The 11,225-nt window shown below is 44.6% G+C and overlaps 1 long non-coding RNA gene across 2 annotated transcripts; it reads left to right on the top strand.

Annotated features, from left to right (window-relative positions):
- The first annotated feature begins 2,718 nt into the window (after positions 1–2,718).
- LOC102554413 (uncharacterized) lies at positions 2,719–8,088 on the top strand. Of its 2 annotated transcripts, none has more exons than XR_015639115.1 (2): positions 2,719–5,633; positions 7,847–8,088. It is a non-coding gene; the product is annotated as an uncharacterized LOC102554413 (long non-coding RNA). The 2 variants fall into 2 exon arrangements; XR_015639116.1 differs by having other exon boundaries at positions 2,729–2,791.
- Positions 8,089–11,225: the final 3,137 nt, after the last annotated feature.

Genomic DNA, 11,225 nt, shown 5'->3' with positions numbered 1-11,225 from the left:
CCGTTCCCACAGCAATCGTAGCCATGAAAAGAAGCAGTAGGTGGAGACAGTAGATTGAGCTTGAGTTACAGCGTAAAGACGTTCTGTAGAGTCAAAGATAAACAGGCCTAAAATGCGGGGACCAGTGACCCCCACTCACTGAAAGACAGACTTGAAGCAAGTTGGTTGGGGCTGTAGATAAAGGACACGTTCTTATGCTGAGGTGGTGGTTCCATGAGGATGCCATAGCAATTCTAACTATGCATGAATGACCCTGTCAACAGAGACTCATACATGACATAAAAATTAATAGAACTAAGGAAGAAATTGATCACTCAGCTAGAGCAGTTTGAAATTGTAGAATAGTCCACATCTAATAATGGAGAGACAAAAGTCCAATGTGGAAAGTAAAGATCCCAACACTACAAAAAAGGAAAACCCATAGGCACCTCTAGGATACTCCACCAAAGAGCGGCCACCCCCACACACACTAATTTTAACTGAGCACGCAGCATTCCCTCCGATAAAACGCATGTTAAACTGTAACTGAAGTTTCAATAAAGTAAAAAAGATTGATATCCTACGATGCCTTTTTGTGCAGTGGAATAAATTACATATTAATAGCAGAAGCATATTTTGGGAATTCGCAATGTCGAAATTAAATAGCACATCCCTAAAGAGCCAATGGATTAAAAAGGAAGCCAGAAGGTAAATGCTTGTGGTTCTCAAGCATGACTTAGAGGTGAACACAGCATGCGGAACTCATGGGATGTTGCGAGGCTTCATCCATTGGGGTGGTTATAAAATGCCACAAACCGATTGGCATTTTAGAAACAGAGACTTATTTCTCATTGTTCTGAATGCTTAGTAACTTGAGACTGCACAGCTAGCAGACTCAGCAGTGTGGGCCACTTTCTGGCTCAAAGACAATGACTTCTTGTCCTTAGACGTGGGGGATGATGAACTAAGCCTCTGATGACTTCATATGGGCATGTGCACACGTACGCGCCACAGAATGTGTCAAGGTCAAAGGCAAAACTCTGGTGTCCCTTCTCGATTTCCACCTAGTGTGGAATGGAGTCTCAGTTCCGCCATTTTGCTGCGCACACGAGAAGAGCCCATCTTCGGGTTTCTTAGGAGCCTCCCACCACCTCCGCCCCCGCCTTCCATCTTGCCCTGGGAACAGTGAGGTCAGAGATGCACACTACTATGTCTGGCTTTAGATAGGCTCCGTGAGTGTGAAATGAGGTCTTCGTGCTTGTGGAAAACTGTGTTACCCTTTGAGCCATCTCCCCAACTCTGAGAAACTAATCCCAATCATGAGGGTTGTGCTTTCATAATATATATTTGTATATGTCTATAGTAACGTAATTACTCGAAAGTGTTGACAGCATAGATGCTTGTAACGGCATTCACTATTCACAAGAGCCAAGTATTTGAAACAATTTCAGCGTCTAGGCAGCTTATTAGTGCATAAACTAAAACATGTATATTATGATATGATATTTATTATTCAGCTATAAAACCACATGACAAATGACTTCTGCTATGATGCAAATAGACTGTGAGGACATTATGCTCAGTCAGGGAAACCAGTCATAACAGACCGCATTTGTAAGTGTCCACTGACATGAACTGACCAGAGTAGGGAGATGTATACACTCTAGAAGAAAGGGAATTTGTAGTTGCCTAGAATTTAGGTTTGAAAGGAACTACGGAGTACCGGTGAAGATACACAGTGATAAAGATATCCTAAAAGTGGGGGTTGGGGATTTAGCTCAGTGGTAGAGCGCTTGCCTAGCAAGCACAAGGCCCTGGGTTCGGTCCCCAGCTCCGAAAAAAAGAAAAAAGAAAAAAAAAGATATCCTAAAAGTGGTTACGGTATTGGCTACTCGATTTCAAATAAGCTGTACGTTGTTTTGAAGCACACATTTTTAAGGGATGATTTCTTTCTTAAATTAATTATATTTTAATAAAGCTTTTATTTAAAACACAAAACTCCCAAACTCCCTTGTAGGCTGAGGTAAAGCAGAGTGGGGGTGGGCAATGAGCATTTAGCCAACAGCCACATTCTTAATTCTGTTACTGAAAGGAAGAAGAACTGTATCTAGTGGGGACCAACTCTCAGACTCGGCACCTCCCCATCCCCAACATGCTGCACTGTCTGACACAGCCTTCGTGGATGCCATCTGGGCAGGATTCCCACCAAATATCTGTTCACAGGGTTGGGGAACTATTCTCGTAGCTGACCTACTTCTAGGGGTTTTACTCACGCTTCTGAGATAAACTTTCTTTCTAGGGGGTGGTGGCACACATCTTTAATTCCAGCAGGTGGATCTCGGTGAGTTAAAGGCCAGCCTGGTCTACAGAACGAGTGGGACAGCCAAGGCTACATAAAGAAACCCTGTCTCAAAAAACAAGACAAAAAATTCTTTTTACTCAAAATAAAAAGGGCATAACCTAATCTAGTGAGATGTTTCCTTTAGGCCACAGCCAACACCCTGGCTTAAAGAAGGACATCTTTCGGGCTAATTCTTTGATAGAAAAAATGTCCTCTGAGTAATGGATCAAGGCGCCCATTTTTGGTCATCTCATACTCCAAGCCTTCTGTGATGGTAGAGAAACTCCTTTTGTACTCCTCAGAGTCCCTTGGTGGTTGGGAGGGTCCCCGGAACAGTAAATCTGTCAAGGGTGCGTCCCATTATTACGTCATCCCTGAGGCCTAAGAGGCCTCATTCTGGGAGGCTCAGGAAGTCTTTCATCTCCATAAAGGATCCCACTGCCGTCCACACTAACTCCTGCTAAAAGAGAGGTAATAACGACCAAATAAGCACTTATGGATTTGTTAATTCACCTCCCACAGAACTGACGAGAATTCAGTTTACCAAAGCTGTGCAGCGGCTCTGGAGGTAACGCCGGGGAGCCTTGGCTTGTCCTTTTGTTTAGCCAAGATGCCGTTTTCCAAGTGTGTGAGAATCCCATATCCACACGAAAACTGGAAACACACACTCATTGTGAGAGCATCTGGCTTCCCGGGTAGACTTCTCAGCAGCCCAGGGAAAACTGCTCCTGAGCAAACTCAGAGCAGGCGCCCAGAGCAGGGCACCGGAGACAAAGTCAGTGCGCAGATCAACGCAGACCCTCTCCCTGCCTTCTCTTTTCTTACTTGGGCATAGCTGAAAGGGAGCATCCTGCTGAGCATACATTATATATTTCCCAAAATATTAGCTGATGCGGTTACTAATTGGGATGCATTTGTTGGGCTTCTTCTGTCCACTTCTGAGCTTCCTGACTTTACCGGGTAGGTGCCAGGGCTCTGCCATTTCTCTGCCATCGATGGAACAGCAGAGGGGTACGTACTTGTCCGCTATTTCCCCTTTCATCCCTAAGGTGATGCTTTCCTGCACGTGGGCTCTTTCCAACACACTCTCCTAGCTTGGAAACACCGTCAAGGCTGGCCTTACAGCCTGAGTTTTCTCATACCTCTCTGCCTATGAGGAGCCCAGGGCTGAGCAGGGCCACATGTTTGCTCTCATGTTCTCATGCTCTTGGAAGTGACATAATTAGTTTTAAACAAAAGACTGAATATGTATTGTTCACTTGACCCTGTGCGACCTCACGGACCCTTTTGACAAGAGGCTTAACTACTCTTAACTTCGTTTTCCTCGCTTGTTAAGTGTAGAAAGAGCCTGGTCAGCCGGGACCATGGTCGGAATCCAGTGTTGGCTGCCACTGCTCAGAGTCCGTTCTTAATGTCGGTGTCCTTCCCCCCTGTGTAGTGTAGTTCAGTGTTTTACCTAGGAAGGGGCTGAGACAAAACCCACTAAACAATGTCTCCAAGGTCATGCAGCTCATAATAGACACAACCCTCCCTGACATTTCCTATTTAGAATACAACTGGAGTCCATTTCTGTGGTGCTCCTATGTATCTACACTCGTCTAGGAATTGATATGTGAGTTAAAGAAACAAGACACACAGAAACATGGATACTGCATGAGGCATGGGCTCCTTCCACCTGGCAGACTCCTGCAGCAAAAGCTGATCACAGCTTTTCTTTGTAGGCTAGGTCTTTGATTATGTTTCTCCCACCAGTGAAGGCCCTTCTCTGCTTCCAACGCCCCCAAGGCTGCCCTCATCTTCCCTTCAAGACTTACATGCGTGTTCCTCGAGAATCCTTCCACTGAAGGAACATCGTTTCAATCCTAGCTACCGGTTTTCCTGTTTGCTTTCCTCCAGGCATGAAAGATCACTGATGACTGAAGATGAGGTATTTGCTGACAGAGTGTCTGCAGAACTTAAGATAATGTGTGATTGATTCAGTCACAGTTCACTACGTGACTGGTGAGAAATGGAGCTTTTTGGCCCCACACAAAGAGAGAGAGGAACTCAGTGGATAGAGACAGCTATAGTGAAGGAAGGGTCTAAGTTACTTCCTAGAGGGAAGGAAGACTGGAAAGGGAGAACACAGGTAGAGGCAGGAAGTCCAGTTAGACAGGGGTAACAGCTTGAGCAATCGTGGAAATGAAATGCAGGAAAAGCATAGAGACCAGCAGGTGAGTACGGGGCCAGGGTTTTGATCAAAGCAGCAACTACAAACGCATATGCTTCTGAAACCAGGCTCATAGCTCAGTCATAACACACGTTTATAATACACAGTGATGACATATGGTCGTGCAGTGCAATAAGAAGGGGAAAGGGATGAGACACACCAGGAAAACAAATGTCCCGTTTAAAGGGAAAGTAATGGGTGTTACTCTGTGAGAAATGACCTCAGGGGCATCATTCAATTTTCTCCCAGATGACACTGATATTCAGAGAGAGAGAGAGAGAGAGAGAGAGAGAGAGAGAGAGAGAGAGAGTGAGAGAGAGAGAGTGTGTGTGTGTATGTGTGTGTGTGTGTGTACCCGCACCCATGTGTGCACCTTTGTGAAATATCTTCATTTTAAAACATTTTTATTTTGAAACTTTCAGGCAATTACAAAAGCTAAGATACGAAAAGCTGAGCAAACGTAGCACGGAGTCTTGCATTTACCCTCTTCACCCACCTTTCCCTGATAGAACAATTTACACTCCCTGCAGGGAGAGTGTCACAATGACGATGGTTAACACTGCCCTGTGGTAGTCATTAAGTGGTGTGCTTGTTCTGTCGGTCGGTCAGTCGCCAGCTCTGGCCAGCATCCTTCCGACACTCCAAAATCCAGTCTAAAATGCCATGTTGGGATCTCAGTTACTGATTTTCTCCTGTCTCAAGTTTGCAGTGTGTGCGTGTGTCTGAAATTGTGTTTGCCCCTCTGTCACGGTCAAGTTGAAATGATGTGTTTTTGAGGGGAAGAGTCACGGAAACGGTGTTGTGTTGGTTCTCAATGCTTGATGTCAGCGCGCCTCATTAAGGGGGAGATTTTTTGATCACTCGGTGAAGGGGGCGTCTGCATGTCTCTCCACTTCAGAGTGACTGGATTTATCTTGCATACCTGACAGACACCTGAGGGCAGACTTGAAGCATGCCAGGGGATGCCTCCTTGCTGTGGTCTTGACCACCTATGACCCTTCATGGATGGTGGAAGTTGCCTACCATGGTTATGGGGATGCAAGCCTGGTAGCGCTTTTGCCTTTCCCTCATCCATTCCACAGCTATTAATTGGAATTCTTTTCGGTAAGAAAAAGCTGTTTTGTCTTTTTTCCTCATTTATCCTTACTATTCATATAATATTCATATTTCAATGGCGATTTCCCTTTGTTTTATTGATTATAGTAGTATTATAATCCAATATTACCATTGTTTTGTTATTTAAGTTGTCCCTTTTGGTATATTACACAATGACATTTTAAAACTTAAGCTATAACATATCCTTTCCCGCCCGAGCACAGGTCTGCTTCCTTCCGTGGTATGTGTGGAACGTGATTCTGGTTTTTTTCTATTCATTTTTAAATTTGATATACTGCCGATACGCCATTAGTTCAAACTCTATCGATGGTTAAGTTTTTGTTGTTCTCTTTTAAGAAAGGTTCTCACTCTTCAGTCCCAGGCTGGAGTTGAACTCAGGACTCACCCTGAACATCCTTCCTCCTGACTCAGCCTTCTGAGTCCTGGGATTAACTTTCCATACTTTAAAGCCAAGATATTTATTCTTCTGTCAAAGGAGCAGAAGGATTCGCTAGGGACTAACTTAAGCCCTTCCTCCATTCTAGCTGTACCCCCAAACCCCTGCAAAGGAAATAATGAAGGATCGACTATGTATTGAGTTAGCAGGGTGACTTAGTGGTGGAACACTTGCTGACCGCATAGGACAGTCTGAGTGAAATCCTCAGGCAGTTTTACCTCCTTCTCCTACGTCCTTCTCACAGGAGCCCAAGCCATTCCCTAATTCTTTCCAGTGTGGCTCTTAGAATTCAAGGCTGAGAGAGAGATCTCTTTGAGGTCAGATCAAAGATCATTTTGGATACTGTTTATTTTATAATTTTGCACATAAAGAGTAGGCAGCCAGAAGCACACATGGCTTGTTTCCTTCTATCCTCCTCATCCCAACACAGCTCACCTTTGTATTAAAGCACCATAATCGCTTTAAATCACCAAATGGTGGGCACCACTCCTAGGGCGCGTGAGGTCGACCAGATGGCCCTCACCAACAGGGCACCGGAAACTCTCCAACAGCCTTCGACTTATTTGAAAATGTTCTCTCTTTATTATTTTAACCCTGTCATTTGAATTAGAGTGTTTTCCTGGTCACAGCTATGTTACAGGCTCTGTGGTTTTATCTTTTGGTATGTTAAGTGCACCACTACCTGGGGCGATTTAATCCCATGAAGAGGTGCCATTAATGAGGGGACCTGAGGAACACAAGATTCACCACAAGCAAAGAGAAGCAAGCTGTGATTAATGAGCCACTCTGCTGCTGGTGTCTGTGGCTTAAAGAAGGCAGGTCAGCTCCAGCTGAAGTCCTCAGATAGACAGATTAGCTAAACCAACACCACTTGTCTGCACGAGTGCCTCCAAATTATAAATGAGTAAAATCCAATTGTTTTGGGGTATGAGTTATTTGGCTTTAAACTCGGCTAGCTATGCTATTAACTATTGATCTGTTAATCTATAATAGCTTAGAACAAGACTTTGATAGAAGCTGAAGAGTTTTGACCATAAAGTTAATAAATCTTCCAGAAAACCTCTTTGCCAGTGTATGGCGCACATGCTTGCTGGCAAGACTTTGTCCCCAGAAATTCTCAGTTCAGCTTGACTTCCTTGACTACTTGTAATACTGAAAGCCTCCCATTAGAAGCCAAGCCATTTGGATTTCTAGTTATGTGGCCATTATGTGCTAACTTCCTGCGGATGATTCTGTGTGCTGTGGCTTTCCAGGGTGCTAACAGAAAGACAGTGACTCCCTTTCAACTGTTCCCTTCTTCCAGGAAGAGCAGAGGCTCTTGCTCCAGTTCACGTCAAGTGCTCCATTGTTTATTTCAAGAACTGGAGTGACTGGAGACATTTCTCTATCTGGAAAGGCTAATGAGATATTTTTTATGCTAGAGTAGAGCTGTAGGTGTGCTGGATGAGGCAGGGGATTGGCTGGGAGCTCAGTAAATGAAACTGAGAAAGCCAGGGTGACAGAGATTGGTCCTGAGTAAGGCCCTTCTTACAGCAAGCATGTATCTTTCCCTTCACTTTTCCCGTAATGGGGTGAGGAGGGTTGGGGGCAGACCTCAGCCCAATTGACCCCAGGATGGCAGTGACATCCGGGCCATAAAACTCAGCACATAGACAGCACCATCTGCCAAAACAAAAAGACCCAAACCATTAAAGTCTATAGTTCCTGGAAAGCCTTTAAATGTAGTAACCTTGTGTTTTGTTTTGTTTTGTTTTGGCTTCTGTAGTTCTGCTTCTGGCTAAACCGTTCTTGATAACTGAAGTATATCAACCCAGAACATGGTTTTGTGCTTAAAAACCTCACTCCGAGAAAGACTCAGGACTACACTGGGATCCCGAGAAGCCAGTATATACTCGCTGCCTAATGACTTCCTATTGGCTTAAAGCTGTATCTGAGTAGTCTTCTCTGGTCAATGCCCCACATCATTTCCTTTACTCTCACAGCTCAGCCTTTGCCTACTGACCACTCTCCTTGTTGACAAAAAGCCTTCCAATGTTTAGCTCTCTACAAACAAACATATTTGGGGGGCATCAGCTCCTTTTAGTTATTTTGCATTGCTGTGACTAAAATAAATAAGAGAACAACTTTAAAAAGATTCGTTTATTTTCTTCAAGGTTTCAAAGGATTCAGTCCAGAGTGACTCGGACCCTGTGGGTGTGGGTTCCCAGCTCTGGGAGTGTGGGAGGAGGGGCGGTGTCATCTCAAGATGGACAAGAAGTAGAGCCAGAAGGGAGCATCAGACGTACGCATCGGTGACCTATTTCCTTTTCCCAACTAAGCCCTGTATCCCAGACTTGCTTCCATCTCCCCAGACAGCACCACCGACTGTGGGCCAAGTGTTCAGTGGAGGAGACAGCTCACATTCAAACGTAACGAAGCCCCATTTCATGGAGTACAAGACAGCTCTGCCTGCAAGCAAGCAGGAGGCGTCCTCGTGCCTTTCAGACTCGTTTCCATTGTGGCCCGAGCCATGCCTTCATTCCACACCAGTCAGCTCGGTCCTGCAGCATGACCCTCTCCTGAGGAGAACTAATCTTTAAAGGTCTTTCCAGATACTTTCGGAAAGGAGAATGCAAATTATTAAGAAGCAAATGAATAATACATATCAACTTTTATCATTAGATAAAAGAGCATCAAATTGAAGTCAAATTAAGATGGCATTCTCTCTCTCTCTCTCTCTCTCTCTCTCTCTCTCTCTCTCTCTCTCTCTCTCTGTGTGTGTGTGTGTGTTTGCGTGTGCCTGTGTGTAAGAGAATTAATTCGGGAAAGGATTTTTAATACTTGTAAAGCTGTTGTCCCAATTATAACACTTAAGGGTGCTGTGACAACACTGTCAAAGCCAAATTTCTTAAGCAACCAGTAGAATATATCATTTCACAGAAAACAGAGTCTCAGGGAAAAAGGGCAGCTTCCGGGTTAGTTAATTCAAAGGTTCAACAATGACATGGTCTTTATGGTCTTCCCTCACTAGTTTTGCCTTTGTGTTGACGTGGTTCAAGGTTACCTATGTAGACATGGCACTGTCCAATGAAAGAGTGGACACTTTTTCTTGTTTGACTCTTTTCAAGAATTAAGGAAAAAATAATCCATGAACCGAACAGCTCCTCTCATCACCCAGGGTTTTGTGAGATGTTCACCTCACTCACGATTTATTCCCAAAGAAGGCATGGGCGCCTAATCAAGACAAGGCTCTGACAGGAGACAAGAAGGAGCAAGGCTTGTGGATAGGCAACCTGTGATGTCCACTCTCGCTGCCAGGAGGTAGATGCTATATGAGCAGTCCGTGGGTGGACTTTCTAGGATGCTGCACTATGTATCGAGATACTTAAGAAAGGCCCAAACCGGGGTTGGGGATTTAGCTCAGTGGTAGAGCGCTTGCCTAGGAAGCACAAGACCCTGGGTTCGGTCCCCAGCTCCGAAAAAAAGAACAAAAAAAAAAAAGGCCCAAACCCTTTGTCACAGAAGTTCCATGCCTAAGGATGACGTTAGTGCACCTTAAAGCAGATGAGCCCGTGTCCTCAGAGATGATCATCCTTATAGTAAGAAGGATTGGGGGAAGGAAGAAGGAAAGAAAGGAAGAAGGGAGGGTAGGAAGGAAGGAGGGAACTTCAGGTCCAATAATATGGAAAGAATTATGTAATTTCAGTATATGTCCTTGAATGCTATCTTTTAGCATTTTAAAATGCATACAGAGGACTTTTAAGAATGGGGGAAATAGTAATATTAGGATGTTCAATGAGAAAATGTGATGTGAAATTATACACACATAGTGTAAAACTTCAGGTAGACTCTCAGTAGCAACTGTCTTCTCCACATATCCAAGGCTAGGGACGTGTGAACCATGTCCCCCCTCACAACTCTGAAGTGTGATTATTCTTGTACTTTGTGAATGGATGAACCAGACTCTGCAACATTCATTAAATCCCCAATTTAAATGCCATTCCCCTGGCCATTGGCAGGGTAGATACTGGAACGAAGGTCTCCCTCACTGTGTGAGCGACCCTCCTTCAGCCTCTCCTGGTTTATTCATTAAGCATGAATGAACCTTGCTTAAGAAACATGAACACACACATCTTGGGTGAGGTGGCACTGGATTAAAAATGAGGAATTGGGAGCCTGGGAAGGAAGCAGAAAGATAGGAAACCCGGAGAAATGGCAGAGAGGAGCTGGGCTGACTTATTCACCATGTCTGCCTGAACACTCTGAGATTCCTGGTAGCCAGAATGGCTCACTGAGTTTCTTGAGAACATCAGCCTTAGCTTCATGAATGACTCCTATCAATTAGCCAACAGTGCCTTCTCCCGATGTTAACTTCTAAACCTGTAGGCTCAACAGAGAGTTTTCCTACTGAGGCTGGCCCACACAGGGCTGGGCAGGGACATGAATGATCCCAGGTGCTTAAGGTAGAGCTTGGCAAGTCTGTGACAGAAGAGAATGAAGAGCCATTATTGTGTCTTAGAATAATTCTTCCAGCCCCAAGCCAAACATCTGTTTGTAACTACTAAGTAAAAACTGGTAAAGTACAGAAAAAGGACCAGAAAGAGAATTCTTTGTTAATCTCCTTTTGCTCTTCAAATCAAAGCTGCCTGTGGCAACCAACCCTGATGGTAGAGCCCAGTTAGTGAAGCGGATACGCTACCACAGGATTTATCTCTCCAGCGTTTCTCAACCTGTGGGCTGCAACCCCTTTGTGTGTCATATATCAGATATCCCACATAGCAGAGATTCATATTCTGATTCATAACGGATGCAAATTTACAGTAAGGAAGTAGCAACAAAAATAATCTTACGGTTGGGTGCCGCCCACAATGTTAGGAGCTGTATTAAAGGGTTGCAGCATTAGGAAGGTCGGGAACCACAGATAAAGGCATGCATTGTCTTGGCATTGGCAACATGACAGAGCGAACCATGAGTCAGGCCTTTGCACTGTGCTCTTGTGCCCACTCCCACAGGTGGGTGAGTCCCTGATGGCACCTCGCCAGGCTTATGGAAAAATGGTACCCACAGCCTCCTTGGTGCCATTACTTGTAAGAGAAGGACAAGAATAAAACAGACGTGCAAGAACTATGACCATCACAGCTGACTTTGGAAAGGCCTTGAAAACA

The sequence above is a fragment of the Rattus norvegicus genome, chromosome 15 (genome assembly GCF_021556685.1).
Source record: "Rattus norvegicus strain SHRSP/BbbUtx chromosome 15, alternate assembly SHRSP_T2T, whole genome shotgun sequence".
Taxonomy (NCBI): Eukaryota; Metazoa; Chordata; class Mammalia; order Rodentia; family Muridae; genus Rattus; species Rattus norvegicus.
Note: the sequence above shows the minus strand (reverse complement) of the source record. Positions and strands in the feature narration are given on the sequence as shown.